Genomic DNA, 19,959 nt, shown 5'->3' with positions numbered 1-19,959 from the left:
TTTATTCATTCAGCAGTGTTACGTAAATCTTATGAATACATTTCTAACAAGGTATTTTGAGAATACTGCTCTCTTTGTGCTGAGTTGCTACAAATGTTGCAAGATGTGTATAGTGAAGTAGACAGAGGGAAATAGAAACAAATAAGAGGGAATACACTTTATCTCTATTTCCAAGATGTTGCAGTCTTACAGGCGCCTCTGGGGTTATTTCTCACGAGAGGAGAAACGAAAGTTAGAGTCTTATGTCTCCCCACCTTCTCTAAGGTCCATGATGCCTTGCGGCACTAGCTCTGGCCCACTCTTGACAATTCTTGGGGCCTAGGGAATAAAATATTCCTAACACATACAAAATAGTTAAGCCCCATGCAATGCTATTTTTCTGCAGCACATTTCAGAAGTATTAATACATAAGTATTTTTATACACAACTCTATAAAAGAGATGCAAGGATAACAGATTCATTCACAGAGGAACCATATGATGAAGACCCAGAAATCTTAGAATGTGAGGTGGAAGCTGTTCTTAAAATGCTTGGAAGAAACAAATCACCAGGAACAGATGGCATACAAATAGAGTTGCTACAAGTTACTGAAATTGAATCTGTTCATATTTTGACAAAAATTTGTCAATAAATATAGAAAATAAAACAATGGCCCACAGACTGCAAGAGTTCAATATATCTCCCAATTCCAAAGAAAGGGGATCCCAGGGAACGCAGTAATTATAGAACTATTGCCTTAATATCCCATGCAAGTAAAGTAATGTTCAAGATTCTACAACAAAGGCTCTTACCATATATGGAGTGAGAAATGCCAGACGTCCAAGCTGGATTTAGAAAGGGAAGAGGCACCAGAGATCATATTGCAAGCATACATTGGATAATGGAACAGAGCAAGGAATTTCAGAAGGAAATCACCCTGTGGTTTATAGATTACAGCAAAGCCTTTGACTATGCAGATCATGGAAAACTGTGGAATGCTTTAAAAGAAATGGGGGTGCCACAGCATCTGATTGTCCTGATGTGCAACCTATACTCTGGACAAGAGGCTACTGTAAGGACAGAATATGGAGAAACCAATTGGTTCCCCATCGGAAAGGGTGTGAGACAGGGGTGTATTTTATCACCCTATTTGTTTAATCTATACGCAGAACATATACAGAAAGCAGGATTGGACCAAGATGAAGGAGGTGTGAAAATTGGAGGGAGAAATATCAATAATTTAAGATATGCAGACGATACCATACTACTAGCAGAAACCAGTAATGATTTGAAATGAATACTGTTGAAAGTTAAAGAGGAAACCACAAAAACAGGACTACAACTGAACATCAAGAAGATTAAAGTAATGACAACAGAAGATTTATGTAACTTTAAAGTTGACAATGAGGACATTGAACTTGTCAAGGGTTGTCAATGCCTTGGCACAGTCATTAACCAAAATGGAGACAGCAGTCAAGAAATCAGAAGAAGGCTAGGACTGGGGAGGGCAGCTGTGAGAGAACTAGAAAAGGTCCTCAAATGTAAAGATGTATCACTGAACACCAAAGTCAGGATCATTCAGACCATGGTATTCCTGATTTCTATGTATGGAGGTGAAAGTTGGACAGTGAAAAGAGTGGATAAGAGAAAAATCAACTCATTTGAAATGTGGTACTGGAGGAGAGCTTTGCGGGTACTATGAACCGCAAAAAGACAAATAATTGGGTGTTAGGACAAATTAAACCAGAATTATCACTAGAAGCTAAAAGGATGAAACTGAGGTTATCATACTTTGGACACATCATGAGAAGACATGATTCATTAGAAAAGATAATAATGCTGGGAAAAACAGTAGAAAAAGAGGAAGGCCAAACCAGAGATGGATTGATTCCATCAAGGAAGCCACAGACCTGAACTTCCAAGATCTGAACAGGGTGACTCATGACAGATGCTCTTGGAGGTCACTGATTCATCGGGTCGCCACAAGTCACAATTGACTTAATACACACACATTTTTATACATTTATATGCACTCCTGTATGTGTAGGAATATAGGAAGCTGCCTCATACTGAGTCAGATCATTGACCCATCTAGCTCATTATGAACTACACTGACTGGCAGTGGCTCTCCAGGATGTCAGGCAGGGGATGTTCCTCACCCTGCCTGGAGATGCTGAGGACTGAACCTGGAACCTTTTCCAGGGAAAGCAGCTGCTCTGCTGCTGAGTTACAGCCCTTGCTCTGCATCTGTTGATGTGCTGTTTATATTAGGAAACCTGGAGAGTATATGAATATAATACGCATTTAATATTATAGTGTTTAATTAGGCATATAATATGCAAGCTTTGTATTTTTAGCAGAACTGGTAAAAAATAACTTGCTTCTCGTCGAGATAAAGAAACAAGTTGGGAATGTAAAAGATCCATGTGGATAAGCTCAACAGGGAGATTTTCAAACATTTTCTTCCCTAGTTGCTTATAATCCTAACTTCTCCAAGGTATTCCTTGCAGCGTGATAGTGCTTGGGCCTGCTCCAGGCTTTACAATAGGCTTATTCCTGAACACAGGTACCGGCTGTCTTTACACATGTACAAGCGTTTGTGTGAAAGAGCACACTCCTCAGCTTGTTCAGCTTTACCATCATGAAGTGAAGCTACACACATGTTGAATGTTACAACGTGAACAATTCAACGAAACTGCGGCTTAACTCTTTGTGTAAACAGCTAATGCAGATTGTATATTTGTTGAATGTAATGTAACACCCCAAGGGCCGTGGCGTAATCAGTGCACGCTAACGTCTCCCGCAGCAGGTATGGAGGACATACATGCGTGGGCACACATCTTATGAGCATGGTCTGATTGGTTTTCCCAGATATGCATTCGTGAGTTTTCTCCCCATCCTCCTGAGTGTTTGAGGGTGCACGAACACATATGTCTGTCTGTCATGTGTATCCCAGTCTTCTCTGTAAGAAGCATGTTTGCCACATTTGGCCCCGTCGGCGCTAGACATTTAAAGTGGCGTCATACCACTTGAGCAAGCATGACTTCCCACAGACAATCCTGAGAGCTGCAGATTGTTAAAAGCGCTGAGAGTTGTTTGGAGACTCTTATTCTCCTGTTGTTCCTATGAGTTCCCTAGGAAGAGGGATGGATTGTTAATCCACCCTAGGAATGCTAACTTTGGAAGGGAGATACACTGTGCCTCAAGTATTAGCATGGGGTGCGGAGCCTAGGAACTAAATGTGGCCCTCCTAGCCTTTCAATCTGGCCTTTGGGATTCTCCCCAGAACACACCCCTCCTCCGCCTCACACCCTCCTTGGGTCTTTTTGCATGGCTGGACTCTGATCATGCCTGGATAGTGGATTGAGGGGTGTGTGATGAGTGTGTGGAAGAGGGATAGCCTCAGGGTGCCCTCCAGATGTTTCTGGATGACCACTCCCATGAGTCTCAATCAGCCTGGCTAAGGATGATGGGAGCTGTCATCCGGTAACATCTGCAGGGCACCATGTTGGTGATCCCTGGTGTAGAAAGTAGCCTACTGTATAAAACATTTATTCATTATGGCACCCACTTCTGTCTCTGGTTTCACCCAGGCATGCCTGGGCACTTGGACACCGGCCTGCTCTGAGCCAGCGGCGCCATACCCAACCCCTCCATACAAGTAGCACGGGGCTAATAAACCCAACTGCACATCCCACCTACCTTTCTTGTCCCTGTAAATGACACGTGCAATGTGTATGCATGCCTGCCATCAACCAAGATGGTGGCAGGGGCATCAGCCTCTTAGGAAAGCCTTCACCGCCATCTTGGTTGATGGCAGGTATGCACGCTGCATTCACGGGGATGAGAAAGGTAGGTGAGGCATGCGTGTGGGCTTATTGAAGCCTACACTGACTGTATGTGGGGAAGGTGCCTGGGAGCTCACTCTCCGTGATCCATGGCAGGGTCAGGAGCCTATGCTGCCACGGATTGTAGATGGGAGTGCTACCCTCCCACCCTAAGGAGGGGCCCCTCTGGGGTGCAGGGGTCCTTGGCCAGGGCCCAACCTGGCTGCCCCCTGGTGCTGGCCCTGGCTCCGCCCACCACTGGCATGCAGGCCTCAGGCTGAAAAGTGTTCCCGATGCTTATATCGCAAGATTAGAAAATGCTGCCTACTCTGAAAGAATCAAAAAGGAACTTTTTGATTGAGAAATAGGGATGGAAAAATCTGCCCATTTTGGTCCCCTCCGTTTCTCATTTTTCCAATCTTAAATTCAGTTCTCCACATTTCTGCAGCAATGTGTGAATTTAAAATATTCAAAAGTCATGAAAATTCATCAGCATTTTAGTGCAAATTTCTCCTGCAATATTTCTATGCAATTTTGCCTAAGATGACATAGTTTGCAAGGTAATTTCCCATAATGCAATGCATCTTTCTAAGGTTATTTTTGCTAATGTATGCATTTTTGTGTGTGCTTTATGCCAATATATGCATTTGCGGACACATGACTTGGTTGGAGCACTGCACACTATGAATTTAAAAGGATGCCTGTGTTTCATTTTGCATGTTGTTTAAAAGCAAACTTGATCAAATTTCTCCCCCATCCCTATTGAAAAGGGAAATCAGCACATTCTTTAGCTTTGCAGCAGATCACTCAGAGAGGTGTTTGATTTGAGGGTGGGTTTGTTTGTTTTTTTATGAATCGTAGAGACCTTTTTAACGGGCCTTCATTTGTTTTGTTGCTCTGAGCTGTTGATAGAGTTTTCCTGTTGTGTATTCCTTTTTCGTTACATCTCTGTAAACATGATCATGGGAAGAGAGAGAGAGAGCATCAGCAAAAATAAATTAAATCTCTGGACTTTAAAAAAATTCATCACTAATCCAATTAAGTTGCGTATCCCAAAGCAAACCATACATCAATAGCCATTTGCAAGTTATACACAGCTAATAATCAATGTCAAACATTTTCTGTCATGCCAAACCATTTCATACCATTTCTTAAGTCCCCCATCACAGAGCTACTGCAATATAGTGCTGTGGATGGTCTTAAGGGGTTACTTAGACGGGATCCCTGCCCTGAGGCAGGATATTATAGAAGTTTCTGGGCTGAGGGAGGCGCATAGCTCCGGGGAAGGTCATGTGTTTTCCTTGCTGAAATGTCCAGGGTTCACTTCTTTTCCTTCAGGTACCAAGGGGGATTGTGACAGGCAGAGATGGAGCTGTGTGCATCTCCCTCATGTGGTCACTGAACTGCAGGTGGCAGGCAGCCCCAAGGGTCTGTGATCTTGATCTGGGCACACATATCACCTGAGTGAACGTAGCCTTTGATGATGCAAGCCGTGGGCTGGACAGGGCCCACATCAAATACTTTGTGGAGCCATTGCAAACACTGGACTAGGTGGGCCAGTGGTCTCACTTGGCTAGGGATGTATAAAAACTAGCCCTTTACCTCTGCAGAGTCCTCCCCACTCTTCCCCATAGCCTTGAATATCCATAGAAAGTTTTGGTGTGTCTCAGCTGTCCATGTTTTTCCATTCAACAAGGTTCTTGCTTCTACAAAAAGCAGATATATGCCCTGAAAAAACAGGCGGAAGCTGCATGAGTTGTTGGGAATGCACATTCAAATGTGCAGCAGAATTGCACATCCGTACGGAGATGCACATTCTGATGTGCATTCTGTCTCCCTTGCCCCAAAGGCTGGAGGAACTGATCTTCTGTTCCGTGTTGGTTTCACATGTGTTCCTTTCTACTCCATCCTGTTTTCACATTAATCTGTGATTACTGGAACACACTTCCATCAGAAATTCAACAAGCTTCCTTGCTTTTGACTTTCAGGCCTCTCTTAGAATCATAGAGTTGGAAGGGGCCTACAAGGCCATCAAGTCCAACCCCCTGCTCAGTGCAGGAATCATGAAGTTTGTTTGTGCGGACAGGCTTATGCAGCTACTTAAAATGTTTTTTAAGTAGTCAGTCATGTTAATGATTGTTTTATGTTGTTTTTAAATGTATTTATGTTGTTGTATACCATCCTGATGTTTTGCAAGAGGTCAGTATAGAAATACTTTTATAAATAAATAAATACATTTTAGTTTTTAAAATCTGCATGGAAATTAAATGCTCATTTAAATATGTATTTAGATATTCTGAATGAATTTTCTCACAGAACATACATTTCTCAAGTTTTTCTTTCTAAGCACATGTTTTTAAAGGCATTTGGATATATTTTCTGCTCTGAGAACTATATTGCAAAATTCAGAAATGCAAAGTCTCTGAGTCATGTCAATGTTTAACTGAATACAGAAGAAAACCCAGTTCTCTGCCTATATTTGCATCCTCAGATAGCTGTCTAGTGGAGCTTTTTTGCATTTCCTGGGTTCTGTTTGTTTGTTTATTACATTTATATCCCACTTTTTCTCCAAGGAGCTCAAGGTGGTAAAGAAACATGGTTCTCCCACTTTCAAATGTATCCTCACAACAGCCCTGTGAGGTAGGTTAGGTTGAGAGACAGTGACTGGCCCAAGGTCACCTGGTGAGCTTTATGGCCGAGTAGGTATTTGAACCCTGGTCTTCCAGGTCCCAGTCTGACACTCTAACAACTAGACTACACTGACTCTGTTTCAGAGAACGGAGTTTTAGACCCCTTGGAAGCCCACTGTGACTTGTTTGCAAGTCACTTTGAAAGACTATTTATAGAAGGGTGTGTTTGGGTGATGCCATTTTGGCAGAGCTTGGAAAAGTTACTTTTTTGAATTACAACTCCCATCAGCCCCAGCCAGCATGGCCACTGGATTGGGCTGGTGGGAGTTATAGTTTAAAAAAGTAACTTTTCCAAGCTCTGGCCATGTAAAGTTCCACATATGGAAAATGAATTCCCCATTAGTATATAGGATTAAATCAGGGGTGGGGAATTTCTGGCCTGGGAATCAATCTTGGCCCACCCAGGGGGTCTAATTTGGCCCACAAGGCCATTTCCCCCAAACTACACCCAACTGTCGATCAGATGACTTTATTGGCTGCAGGTGCAGGAACAGGTACCTGCTATCACAGCTGATGGGAGGGGGCTCAACCCTAATCCTTGCTCAGTTTGGTTGCATGCACCTGTTCCCAGACCTTGGAAAAGTTACTTTTTTGAACTACAACTCCCATCAGCCCTAGGCAACATGGCCACTGGATTAGGCTGATGGGAGCTGTAGTTCAAAAAAGTAACTTTTCTAAACTCTGCCTGTTCCCAGCAGAGAACAGGCACCCGCAGCCAAAGAAAGCCCATACAATGCAAGCTTCTTCCTCCCTCCCTCCCCGCCCTGAGGAGGAGAGAAAGAAGCGCTTTGCCAGCTCTGTCTTCAGCACTTCCCAAAGTGCCGAGCGTAGGATTAGCAATGCTCCCTGTGCTGCAGTTCTGAAGCGCCTGCCAGCCAGCTGGCTCTTAGGCGAGTGGAAATGCTGCGCAAGGATTTTGACGGGTGGGCAGTACAACTCACCTGCCAGTCATGTGACATCACGTGACTGATGAGTGGGCTGCCCCGCCCACTGTTAAATTTGGCCCATGAGGCTGAATCTGATAAGGATCTGGCCTGTGGAGCCACTGGCCTGAAGGCAGGGAGCCTACAAGCTGACTGCTTAGTCAACCCAGCTATTGCTGAAGCACTTGATAGATTGGAGGTTGGTCTTATGGAGGGCTGATGCCCGGGACAAATGTCCCAGCTGTCCAATGGATGAGCCCATCTTGATTCTTTTTAATCAGTCCCTTAGCTTCCTTCTCTGGCCAAAAACAAGGTTTTTCTCCTGTTTTCCTGGCTCGAGTTAGTTTCCTACAAACTTAGCTGACAGTTACATTAAAGGGCCTGAAAAATACCATAGCAGAACTAAAGTAATTATTGTAATGCAGTCTTAACAGGAGCTATAATGAGACAGAATTAAAAATGTGCCAGCATCATCACAAACCATCGTTCCCAATGACCTTCCAGAGGCTCTTGGCTCAGAAACGGCAGCCACTCGGGCAGTCATGCAGTCCTTCTGACAACACGGAGCAAATCCATGGAGTCCTTCTGAGTGCTGCACTCTCATTTGGACAAGCTTGTGCATTGCAATTTGCAAAACAAAGACTAGCGGCTCAATTTCCTCCAACTCTCAGTGGGGGGAAGTTTGAATCTGGATCCGGGCTTTGAGACTACCCTGAGTTCACTGTGCTTCTCAGACAAAAATTTTTGGCTGGATCACAGAGCTGAGCCAAAACAGTCCCTTACTTCATAGGAAGCTGCGTTATGTCAGACCATTGCTTCATGTAGCCTAAACTAACTGGCAGCGCTCTCCAGAGTTTCACACGCCCTACCTGGAGATGCTGGGAATTGAACTTGGGACCTTCTGCAAGCAAGGCAGATACTCTACCACTGAGCCACAGCCCTTCAGTTTCACCACCCCAACAGAAGGCTGCAAATTTGGGATGTCATTTCAGTGATTTTGGAGAAATTAGCAGCAACAGCACTCCCTGAAATCTTAATAGCTGATGACTGTGGACATGTAAAATTTCCGGACATTTTGAGCCCATGGGGAAACACGGTTTTTCCAGGGGTTTTCTTGGGGGGGAAATAGAAATTTGGGGGGAAATGGAAAAATATGCAATACTTATTTTTTAGCACCTTTTACAAATAAAAAGTCACTTGTTACTTTTAGGAACATAAAATGCATAACTTGGTTAGTCATTAATTTATCAAGTTTGGTATATTAAAACTACAGTTTATTCAAAGAATAATTACACACTGAATTTACTTTTTTTTTTGTTACAAATAGAGCTACAAGCTGTTGAACGGTAAGGAACCTAGCATCTCTTTCATTCTGCCAACTTATGAGGAGCAGGCAAAAAATAATAAAATCGGGAGAAACCATCAACATTTTAGTAAAAAAAAGAAAATTATTATGTATTCTGAAAATTGTTATGCCTCCTCCAGTTCTCCACAGTGTCAAGCAGGCATAAAGCACTCGTTTCCATTTTAAAAAAGCTGAGAAAAAGAAAACAAATTGAATACTGCATGAAATTTAATCAGTGTCAATTTCTGCGTTACTGCTATCAGTGTCTGCTTCCCCCAGTTCTTCATATTTGTAATAATATTTATCATGGACGTCTAAAAACTGAAGGTTTGCCCAGATTGAAGAAAGCTTCCATTCCCTGTCACATATAATCACAGAATCATAGAGTTAGAAGGGACTGTAAGGCCATCGAGTCCAACCGCCTGCTCAGTGCAGGAATCCAAATTAAAGCATACCTGACAGGTGGTCTGTCCAGCTGCCACTTGAAAGCCTCCAGTGTTGACATGTCGTAGTCAAAGAGTTCTCAATGTTTTTGAGAAAACAAAAACAAAGCTTTTTTTGGGGGGGGGGAGAAAGAACACATCCCTTCCCTAATTTTTTTGTTTTTTCTCTGGGCCTTCACATCTTTAGGTGGGTGACATTTTTTCTTCCCAAGATCCCTTGAGTGAGTCAAGGCAGCACTCACTCTTATTGGTTTCATTATGACATTACACCATCACTTGCCATCACCCTGAAGCCAGGACAAAACCAGTGCCTCTTGCCCTCGTTCCAGATGTTGCTGGTCTTCCACATATTACTAAACAACCATAAGCCTCAGCAAGCATGGCCAATCGTTAGGGTTGATGATAGTGGTAGTTAAGGAACATCTGGAGGGCCAAAGGTTCCAAACATCTGTTATAGAAAATCATAGTAATTAAAAAATGGTGCACCCCAGCTGCCATGACCTTGGGAGTGCCGTCACTAGTAATTAAAAAATGGTGCATGCCAGCTGCCGTGACTGCCATCACTGCACAATATGCAACACAACATGGATCACACAACATGCAGCATTGCCCTACCTCCCACCTGCCTTCATTTGCCTTTAATTGTGTTATTGCATGAAAATTATCTGGTTGGGCACAGAGGCCTGTGACATCATCATGCTTACCACGTGATTCCTGATTGGCTAGGACTGTGTGGTGAATGAGAGAATGGGGGAGGGTCATCGCTGAGTAGTAGTGCATCCGTCTTGCATGCAAAGGGTCCTGGCATCAGTTCCTGGCATCTCCAGGTAGGACTGGAAGAGACCCCCGCTGGAAACCTTGGATAGGCACTGCCAGTCTGTATCAACAGTATTGAATTCGATGGGCCCACGGTCTGACCTGGTATAAGATAGATTTCCTATCTTACCTGTGCTAGAGATAAGGGGTGAAGATGGAGCAGGAACTTCAGCAGAGGGTAGATAGCTACAACAACAGCAAAGGCATGCTAGTGTTTGGAGAGGTAGAGTTTGGGGTCTGTTTGTTTGCAGGAAAACATTCCAGCCTCTCAAAAGCACACCCTTTGCGCTAAAAATGTTTGCTAGTGAATGTTCATTATAGATTTCATTATAGATTTGCACATATATGCTTAGAAATGGGATACATAAGAAAGAGAAGAAATGAAAGCAGAGTTTTGACAGATGCCCCAATAATGGCATGAAAATGAATTCTTGTTTGACAATCCCACCCACCTTGGGTAAGTGCGTTGACCTAATGAGCCCGCTTCTCTTCTCCGTCACCGGCCAGAAGACCAAGTCTCACTGGGAGGTTGCAAACTCCTGGCCTCCCAGGAAGAGCATCAAGGCAAGGAGAAAATCAACCTGGCTCCATCCACTGGCCAGAGAAGGACCATATTCAGGAATCTTGCTTCCCTCTCCCTGCCAGAAAGAACACTTATAAGAATTTTATAATGAAGAACTAGTGCCTGGGTTTGCTTTATTCCCCCCTCCTCCCTCCCAATCCCCTTTCCTTTTGTGTTGTGAGTTTGAGATTGCCAGCCTGAGGCAGGGATTATATTATTAGTGATTATCTCAGTAGCAGTTGGCAAGGTGGGGTGGTGGTGCGTAGCTGACTTCCCATCACCAGCATTGTGGTGGCTTACCAGGAGGGAGAGGGAGAGAGGCGAGGTGGCCATGATGAAAATTGGCTCAGCTGCTTTGTTTGCACCATGCCCACCTCACCCCTCCCGATAACTGTGGCAATGGTGGGGATAGGAGGTTAAATAAGTGCCACCGCTCTGCCCCACTAACCACTGCAAGATCGTTGTAAGTCACTCTGGGAGCTGAAGAGCAAGGTAAATATACTTGAAAGAATTAAATAACTTGCGGCCCTGAAACACTTTGCCAGCCCCATGCCTCACTATAGAGAGGGCACAGGTATGAGCCAAAAAGCTCCCCAAATTAGGCAGGCTGCACACCCCATAACTGCATGACTCGAGCAGGAGCCACATGAGAGTTTCATGGGGCCCGCTCATGTGCAACGGCATTTCTTCATTAACCTCGCATGGGGTGTTATAAAATCTTTGTCATTCCTTCTGCCAGCTCCCCTGGCTGTCAATGAAATGCAGAAAGGACATCTAATCCCAAAGAGTTGCCTGTTACAAACAAACACTTGCTCCCACGCAGCCCCATTAATGATGTGCTTGCCAGGAATCGTTAACACATAGCCTTTGTTTATTTTCAAAATGTTCTGCCCGCAAAATGTTCCAGGCCTTTAGTCAGAGCAACTTCTCTTTACAAAAAGAAAAGGCTCCCAATCCCTCATCGACACTGACTGGGGGTGGCTCTCCAGAGCTTCAAATTGGAGACAACAGGAGCTGTCGGGGACTGAATCTTGGACCTTCTGAATGCAAGTTGCTCTAGCACTAAGCTACAAGCCTTCCCCCAAAGGAGGATTGGGTGGTGAGTGGTAAAAGGAAAGGCAGCTAGAGTCTTACTGGCAGTGGAGGCTGATGGCTCAATGTCACTGGGGCAATGAATCCACTCTGGGTTTTAGTCCAAATTTTTAAGAAGCTGTCCAATTTACTGAAGTCACCACTGAGGTTACGCGATGGTAAAGAATGTGAAAAGCAGTGAGCACGGCCCAATGGTGGCTGGTGACTCCAGATCAGTGGAATCCCCTCCACTGAAGCACCTTGGATAGCTCCTTGAAAGTTCGAACTAAAACCCGAAGCGGATTCCACCGCCCCACTGACATCAGAACCACCAGCTTCCATTGCTTGCTGGGATTGCAGATGGGGTGGGACAAATTCAAATTGGCTTGGAAATCAGCTGAGCGGTTTCCATATGGGACGCAAGTAGCTTGACTTATTTCTATCGAATCCAATGCGTGTTCAGAGGTGGGGAGGCATTCGCTCGCCCATTCCCTAATACTCGGCCAAAGTGATCCATTGCCTGATCCAGTATAATGCCATTTCATCTGTTCACCTTTTCCCCCCATTTCAGTAACATAATTAGCAACAAGCGGTGCACATGTAGGGAAGAGAATGTGAAAAGGCCATGGATAACATGAGAGATTAATTGTTTAAAAGGTTGTCTAATTCATCAGAGAAAGGAGAGGAGAGGGGGATTAAGAATGAGGCCCAGCCACAGTCTGTGTTGTCGTCTTCCAAACTCTGGTTGATTCATATGTCTCAATGGCAAATCTTGATGGACTCACAAGGCAGTATTTTGCCAAAACAAAGAGGGGGGGAGAGACAGGACTGGGGAGAATCATCCCTCTAAGAGCTGGTCAGGAACAAGGTGGAAAACATCCAGGTTTTGCAAGAGCCGAGATTGATGGATCGCTGTGTACATTGTTTACAGTTCCCTGTTCGCTTTTAGCCCTGGCCATGTACGAACTGATGCAGTGCATTCCTGGGGAACAAGCTGAAGCGGCTCCAGTGGTTGGTTGTCAATGGCTGGAAAGAACTGAACCAAACTTAAATTTAAAAGCAACCTTCCTGGACAGGAGAGCTTGATTTTTTTCATCTCTGACTTCTTTTGCTTCAAGTTCGGGTGGATAGATCTGCCAATTTGGGTTCTCTCCGTTTCTCATTTGTCCAGTATAAAAATTCACTTCTCCATATTTCTGCAGTAATTTGCATTTTTTTAAAAAAGAAAATTCTCCAGGATTTTAGTGCAAATTTCTCCTAATAAAACACATTTTTGTAGGCAGTTTTTACTAATGTGCACATTTTCCAGGAAATTTTTTCATCATATAATGCATTTTTGTACAGTAGGGCCCCACTCATACGGCGGGTTACGTTCCGGACCCCCGCTGTAAAGGGAAAACCGCTGTAAAGCGGAACCCATTGAACAGAATGGAGCGCGATGCCGGAAAACCGCCATAAAAGCCGAACAAGCACTGTATGAGTAGGGCTTTAGTCTAATTGCGTCTAACTGAGACCGCTGTATTAGCGAAGCGCTGTAAAGCAGGGCCCTACTGTATGCTATGTTCACTCATATATTCATTTTTATTCACACTTTCCTCTAACATACACATTTTAAAAACATTGGTGAACTGCATTGCAAAATTCAAATAAGTGAATTTTGAAGAATGGCTGCATTTCCATTCTCATATTGTTTTTGGAAAGTGTCAATTTGATAGGCGGTGCTTAAAATGTGAACTGAATCTAATTCCTCACCCATCCCTCGCTGCCGCAATGTTGCAAATACTTCTAGTACATTCCATAGAATGTAGAATGTTCTACTCAGAGTAAACCCACTAAAGTGAATCATCATCATCATCATCATCATTTTATTTGTATGAACCTAAGTAAGTCATATCCATTGATTTGAATGGGTCAACTCTGAGTATGACTAACATTAGATGCGGCCCATGGAGTCCTTGGATGGCATTCAACCCTAATCCTACTCAGGGTAGAACCATTGAAGTTAGTGGCTATGACTAACTTAGGTTCATGAATTCCAATGGGTCTACTCTGAGTAGGACATCGGTAGATACAACCCCAATTTACTTACTTATTATGAGTGGTACTCAGTGCTAGTCCTTCTCAGAGTAGACCCTCTGCCGTTAATGAGTAACTTAGGTTCATTCATTTCAGTGGATCTACTCTTGCTAGGACTTAGTTGAATTCAACCTTTATTTATTAAAATTCTATCCTTCCCTTCTTCCCAAAGGAACCTTTGGTGGGCACCTTGATGGCTATCCCTGCAGTACAATCTTTGAGTCTTTCATCAGCAGTCATTTCTTTAGTGTATTCAAAGGTACATTGCCTTGGAAGATGGAGGATCCACCCAGAATATAGCTGATGAGTGTATCAAAGCCTTTGTAGCTCACTGAGTGACCTTGGTCAAATCATTGTCTTGTGGCTCAATACAGGGCCAATCCAAGACATTCTGGATTTCAGGACAGGCAAAAGACAGTTATAGAATTTGCTCCCACTAGATGAAGGACATCCCACAAGATATGATGGCCATCAATTTAGATGGATTTAAAAGAGGATTAAACAAATTCATGGATGGCTATGTGCCAAAATGGCTATATTCTGCCTCTACTGTCAGACATAGTACAATTGCTAGGAATGCTAAGTGGGGTGGTACAAGATACTGTTGCACTTGTGTCCTGCATGCGGGCTTCCCAGGGACATTTGGTTAGCCACTGTGCATACAGGATGCTGGACCAGATGGGCCACTGGCCTGATCCACCAGAGCTTTTCTTATGTTCTTATTGTGTTCACCAGTGGACATATCAGAATATGGCACTCATTGCCACTGGGTGTTAAGACAGCTCACATCAATGATTTTTAGAAGGAAGAGATAAGTGTCAGTCAACTGTCCATCTTTAGAGAAAAGGTTTTCTGCATTCTTCAGGATGAAAGCAGGACAAATGGTCCTCTCTGAAATCATCAGCAAAACACAAGGTCGTGAGATGTATGCACACTCAAACTTGTTGAGCAGCTGTGGGTCAAACAGCTCTCTTCCAAGCGTTGGCAAGAGCAGTTTAAGGGTTATGCCCCAAGTAAGGTACTAGAGCAGCTTACAGAAATCAGTAATAATAATAAGAGACAATAATAATGACAACAGTCAAGAATGGAGACAATAGTCAAGAAATCAGAAGACTGTTAGGACTGGGAAGGGCAGCTATGAGAGAACTAGAAAAGGTCCTCAAATGCAAAGATGTATCCCTGAACACTAAAGTCAGGATCATTCAGACCATGGTATTTCCGATCTCTATGAATGGATGTGAAAGTTGGACAGTGAAAAAAGTGGATAAGAGAAAAATCAACTCATTTGAAATGCAGTGTTACACATACCATGGACTGCGAAAAAGACAAATAATTGGGTGTTAGAACAAATTAAACCAGAACTATCCCTAGAAGCTAAAATGATGGAACTGAGGTTAACATACTTTGGACACATAATGAGAAGACATGACTCACTAGAAAAGACAATGATGCTGGGAAAAACAGAAGGGAGCAGAAAAGGAGGAAGGCCAAAGAAGAGATGGATTGATTCCATAAAGGAAGCCACAGACCTGAAATTACAAGATTGGGTTGTTTATATCAGATGCTATTGGAGGTCACTGATTCATAGGGTCGCCGTAAGTCATAACTGACTTGAAGGCACATAACACACACACACCCTGAACCCAGGGTTGCAACGAAAAGATGTGGCACAAAAGGAAAAGGGATTGAGGAGGAAAAAACAGGCACTAGTTCTTATTTGCAAAGTTCTGATGACATCTAAATGGAATGAAAGACAGGTCAAGGAGAGAAAAAAACAAAGGTTGATGGCCTTCCATTCCTTGTCTTCCTCTCTCTGCTACAGCCTGATGTAATGGCTGCTCCTAGGTGATGGCTGATGGAGAGAGAAGCCTGAATATTCATTCACTAGTAGAAGCTTCAGACGAGGACTTTGCCTGGAAATGCAGCTAGTGAACCTCAGAGCTCCTGCTTGCAAAGCAAGCGAAGAGTCCCACAGGAACATAGGAGGCTGCCTTTTTCAGACCATTGGTTCACTTAGCTTAGTGTTGTCTACACTGACTGGCAGCGACACTCCAAGGTTTCAGGCAGGAATTTTCCCCAGCTCTACCTGGAGATGTCAGGATGTTTTTCCCCATGGTTATTGGCTACAACATTTTACTTATTTTATTTGCAAAAATGTCTATACCACCAAGATCAAGAAAAAAAAAATCTTGGTGGTGAACAGCATAAGAAAAATTGACAAGAAAATTGCATCCACAAAACAAACACAAAAATGCTTCCCACCTAGTCACAACAAGCCTGAAGGAGGCCCAGCTGTGGCACCAGCCTTGAGCAATGTGGGCCTGAAATAGTCCCCAAAATCAGAGCTTGGAAAAGTTATTTTCTTTGAACTACAACTCCCATCAGCCCCAGCCAGCATGGCCACTGGATTGGGCTGATGGGAGTTGTAGTTCAAAAAAGTAACTTTTCCAAGCTCTGCCCAAAATGCTTTATTACTAAGCCATGCCCTCTTTCCAAGGGTTCTCAGTCTCTGAAGACCGGCTTCAGAAATCTGGGGCCCCTGCAGCATTGCCTTATCCAAATGCTCTCATCTCCTAGCTGCTTTCTCCCATTTAAATGCAGAAGTAGTTCATGTGCAACACCAGCGCTAATTGGTTCTCAAGATCTGTCACTGGCGTTCTGGTGGAGCTTGACAGCTCCATGTGCCCCTTGTTTGCTTTTAACTAATTAAGGAGTGTTCTAAAAAAAAAAAAAGCAGAGACTGACTGCTCAGACACCTTGCATACTGTAGCTCCTTGAAAGTTTGGGGTAAAACCTGGAGCAGATTCCACTGCCCCACTGACATGGAGCCACTAGCTGCCCCTGGTATATCTATCACATGAAGGACAAGACTCAGTCTCCAAGAAGCCTTTTCCCCAGCTTGCACACATCAAACTGAGGTGACTTTCTGAGGAATGCTTTCAAGCCGCTTTAATTTCGATTCTCCCATTGCCAGCTTGGGTCCCTTATTTCAGCAGCTGTAATATCGTTAACCTCAGCTGCCTCCCCAAATTGAATTTGCCAAGGTTGGCTCAGTCACCCTCATGGGTTGCCATTTCCTTGAAAGCACCCCTCCTTTGTTTCTCACTACTCCACATCTCGCCAACTCTGGACGCCTACTCAGCAAAGGACCCGAAGGATTTGAGAGAGCTCCGTATCTGATGTGAACATTGGCTTGGCAGTTTTGAAATAGAAAGCATGATGGTGTCCGGCAGAGAGTTCAGAGCTCTGTGGGAGGCAAGCTTTTCTTAACAACAGCAAACAAGCTTCTAACCCTCATGGCTGCAGCGGAAAGTTTAGGGAGACTGTGTCTGCTGAACCATATTTTCCACACATGCACATTATTTTATTTATAACTTATTTATATCTTGTCTATCAGGGTACCCAAAACAATTTATTGTAAAAAAAAAAAAAACAACCCCCAAACTTTAAAACGGGACACCCTCCAGCACCTGCAGTGTCCCTCCTCCTGCCCTTCTAACAATGAGCACCTGGGCAACAGAATCAGCAGGCACACAGGTCACCTGGGCAGGTGAGATGCATTGTATTTCTGTTTAAATAATGGTAATTGTTTCTAAATTTGCATATAAACATATACATTTTCATATGCAAATCTGTCCCTTCTCCTATCCTCTGTTTCGTGATGAGTTTCCTTTTTCCCAGCAATCAAACACAAAATTGCTTCTATCATTAATCACACCATGCATTTATTCCACAGTAAACAGTCATGACTTCCCGCCCCCCAAAAATCCTGGGGACTAGCTGAGGGCAGTGTGAAGCTGGTGGGAGAGAGAATTACAGCAATGTTGTGGCCATCCACAACATCCATGTGGCCAGCAGGACGGAATTCCAGAGCTGGGGAGCCACTGCCATGCTAGACCTACTTCTTCTTCTCCTCTGTCTCCATGCTCATGCTGCCTGGATGGACAATCAGTTGATGTCCTCTCCTTCTCATGCTCTGGCTGCTCTCCCTTGGGTAAGAGCCACAAGGCGAGAGCCATTACGCCTTTGACCTGTAGCTTGTGCCAAAGGCTCACACCCTTTCCGGGCACCAGTTTTGAATAGTACCTGGGGAGGTGGGAGAAGAAAAAAAAGCAGTCTCAGTCTCAGGCGGGATCCCCAGGTGAATCTCCTTCCGTCAAAAATACACACACATATTGTGCTTTTCAATGTTTTTTAAACTTTTTTTTAAGATGTCTTCAAAACTTTTAAAAAATGTTTTAAAGGTTGTTTTGTTTTAATTTATTTTAAGGTATGTTTTTAAGATGTTTTAAAGTGTTTTTAGTGCTTTTGTTTCCCGCCCTGGGCTCTTGCTGGGAGGAAGGGCGGGATATAAATCAAATACTAAAAATAAATAAACAAATAAACATAGCCTGCAGCAGCCCTTGCCAGGCACTTGAGCGAATCTGTTCTCACCATAGGTCTTCTAGCAGCGGAGAAGCCCCATACTTTCTTTTTCCTGGGAGTTTGGTAGCAACTTTGCTTTCTCAGCCATCCTCTCTTGCCAAAGCCAAAACTTGAGCAGATGATATGATGCTGCTCAAATATTTTGTTCTGCCACACCACTAGGTGGGGCTAGAGTGCTGTTCTAGGGTGCACCATGAACATAACTCCATTTCTGCACAACAATGTTGTCTTTCCTGGACAGCCAGCACCCTCCACTCCGGGCAGCTTCCTCTGTTTTATGCTTCTTAGAGCCAGGAACAGACTGATCTCCTCAGGCTGTCACAATGATTTTTTAAATCCTCCTTCATGCTCACGCATCCGCATGGCGGCCTCTCGTTGCAATAGCTGCCTTTAAAGTCAGCGACTGAATATCACCTGCGTGTTTTCAATCAAGGCTCTCAAGCACATGGGAGCCTTAAATCTAATTTGAGCGTCAAGGGAGATCCTCATGCAAGAGAGCAAATCATAAAAATACACTCTTGCGTCTCTTTCTCCTTTTCCCGAGATCACATCACTGCCTGTTACATCTGATATCAGTTTTCCTCCTGTCTTATCACATCCCGGCATCTCTCAGATCTTGCTGCTGCGGTGCCCAAGGGAAGGAGAGACTTAGATATCCGAGCTGAGACCCACCACAACACTCTCCAGACTCTGAGATTCCATTTGAGGGTGTGTATGGGGGGGAGACAGGGAGGATGTGGCAGGGCTCATGGAGAAGGGGAGAATATTGATTCAGAGTTCCATACTTCTGAACTAGGAGGTGTTACAGAATGTTTTGCGGTGAAATAACCTATTGGTATTCAGCCAGAGGGCCATAAGCCACTGGTGGGTGGGGCAGATGCAAAAGGAGGAAGAGTAATTAATGCAGACTTTACCTTTGCATAATAGGCTAGTTTCTGGAAATGGACTGCCTTCAAGTCGATTCCGACTTATGGTGAATAGGGTTTTCATGGTAAGCGGTATTCAGAGGGGGTTTACCATTGCCCTCCTCTGAGGCTGAGAGGCAGTGACTGGCCCAAGGTCACCCAGTGAGCTTCATGGCTGTGTGGGGATTCCAACCCTGGTCTCCCCGGTCGTAGTCCAGCACCTTAACCACTACAGGCTAGTTTCTACACACACACACAAACGCACACGCACACACACGGGATGGGGGAGAATATCCACTAGATTGGACTTAGTACCGGATTCTGACTGAATTTGACAGTCTGCAATTTTTTCAGACTGGCACAGATTTTTTGTGGTGGGCTGCAGCTGTAATCAGCATGGATTTTCCCCCACCCCATTACATAATTACGTAATTATCTTTGTAATTTCATTTGAGTCAATACATTCACGACAGTGTGTAGGTGTGATAAACAGGAAAAAATAAGCCACGTGGAACACTATGATAATTTACATGGCCATTTACGTTAAAAATTACACTTTTTTTTTTGCAACCAAAAATGAAAAAAAGACCAGCGGATCAAAAGCAGCAAGTGGCAAACCGAGAGGGAACAAGAATAGGGCAGATCAGGATGGAATGATGGTCAGAATATAAGAAGAGTCCTTGTCCTTTCATGCTGATGGGAGCCAATCAGAGTGAAAGGAGGTGAGTCAGCCACTGAGAAGACTCTTCTCAGTAGTTAACACACTGCCTCCCCTTTCATGCTGATTGGCTCCTAGAAATGTCTGTTGTAGTGGAGTGTGGACTTGAAGACAACACGGAGAGAAAGGGAGATGAGGGAAAGTAGAAAAGGGGGCGAGGCTGTGAGGGGTATAGCGTG

This window comes from Rhineura floridana, chromosome 8 (genome assembly GCF_030035675.1).
Source record: "Rhineura floridana isolate rRhiFlo1 chromosome 8, rRhiFlo1.hap2, whole genome shotgun sequence".
Lineage (NCBI taxonomy): Eukaryota > Metazoa > Chordata > Lepidosauria > Squamata > Rhineuridae > Rhineura > Rhineura floridana.
Note: the sequence above shows the minus strand (reverse complement) of the source record.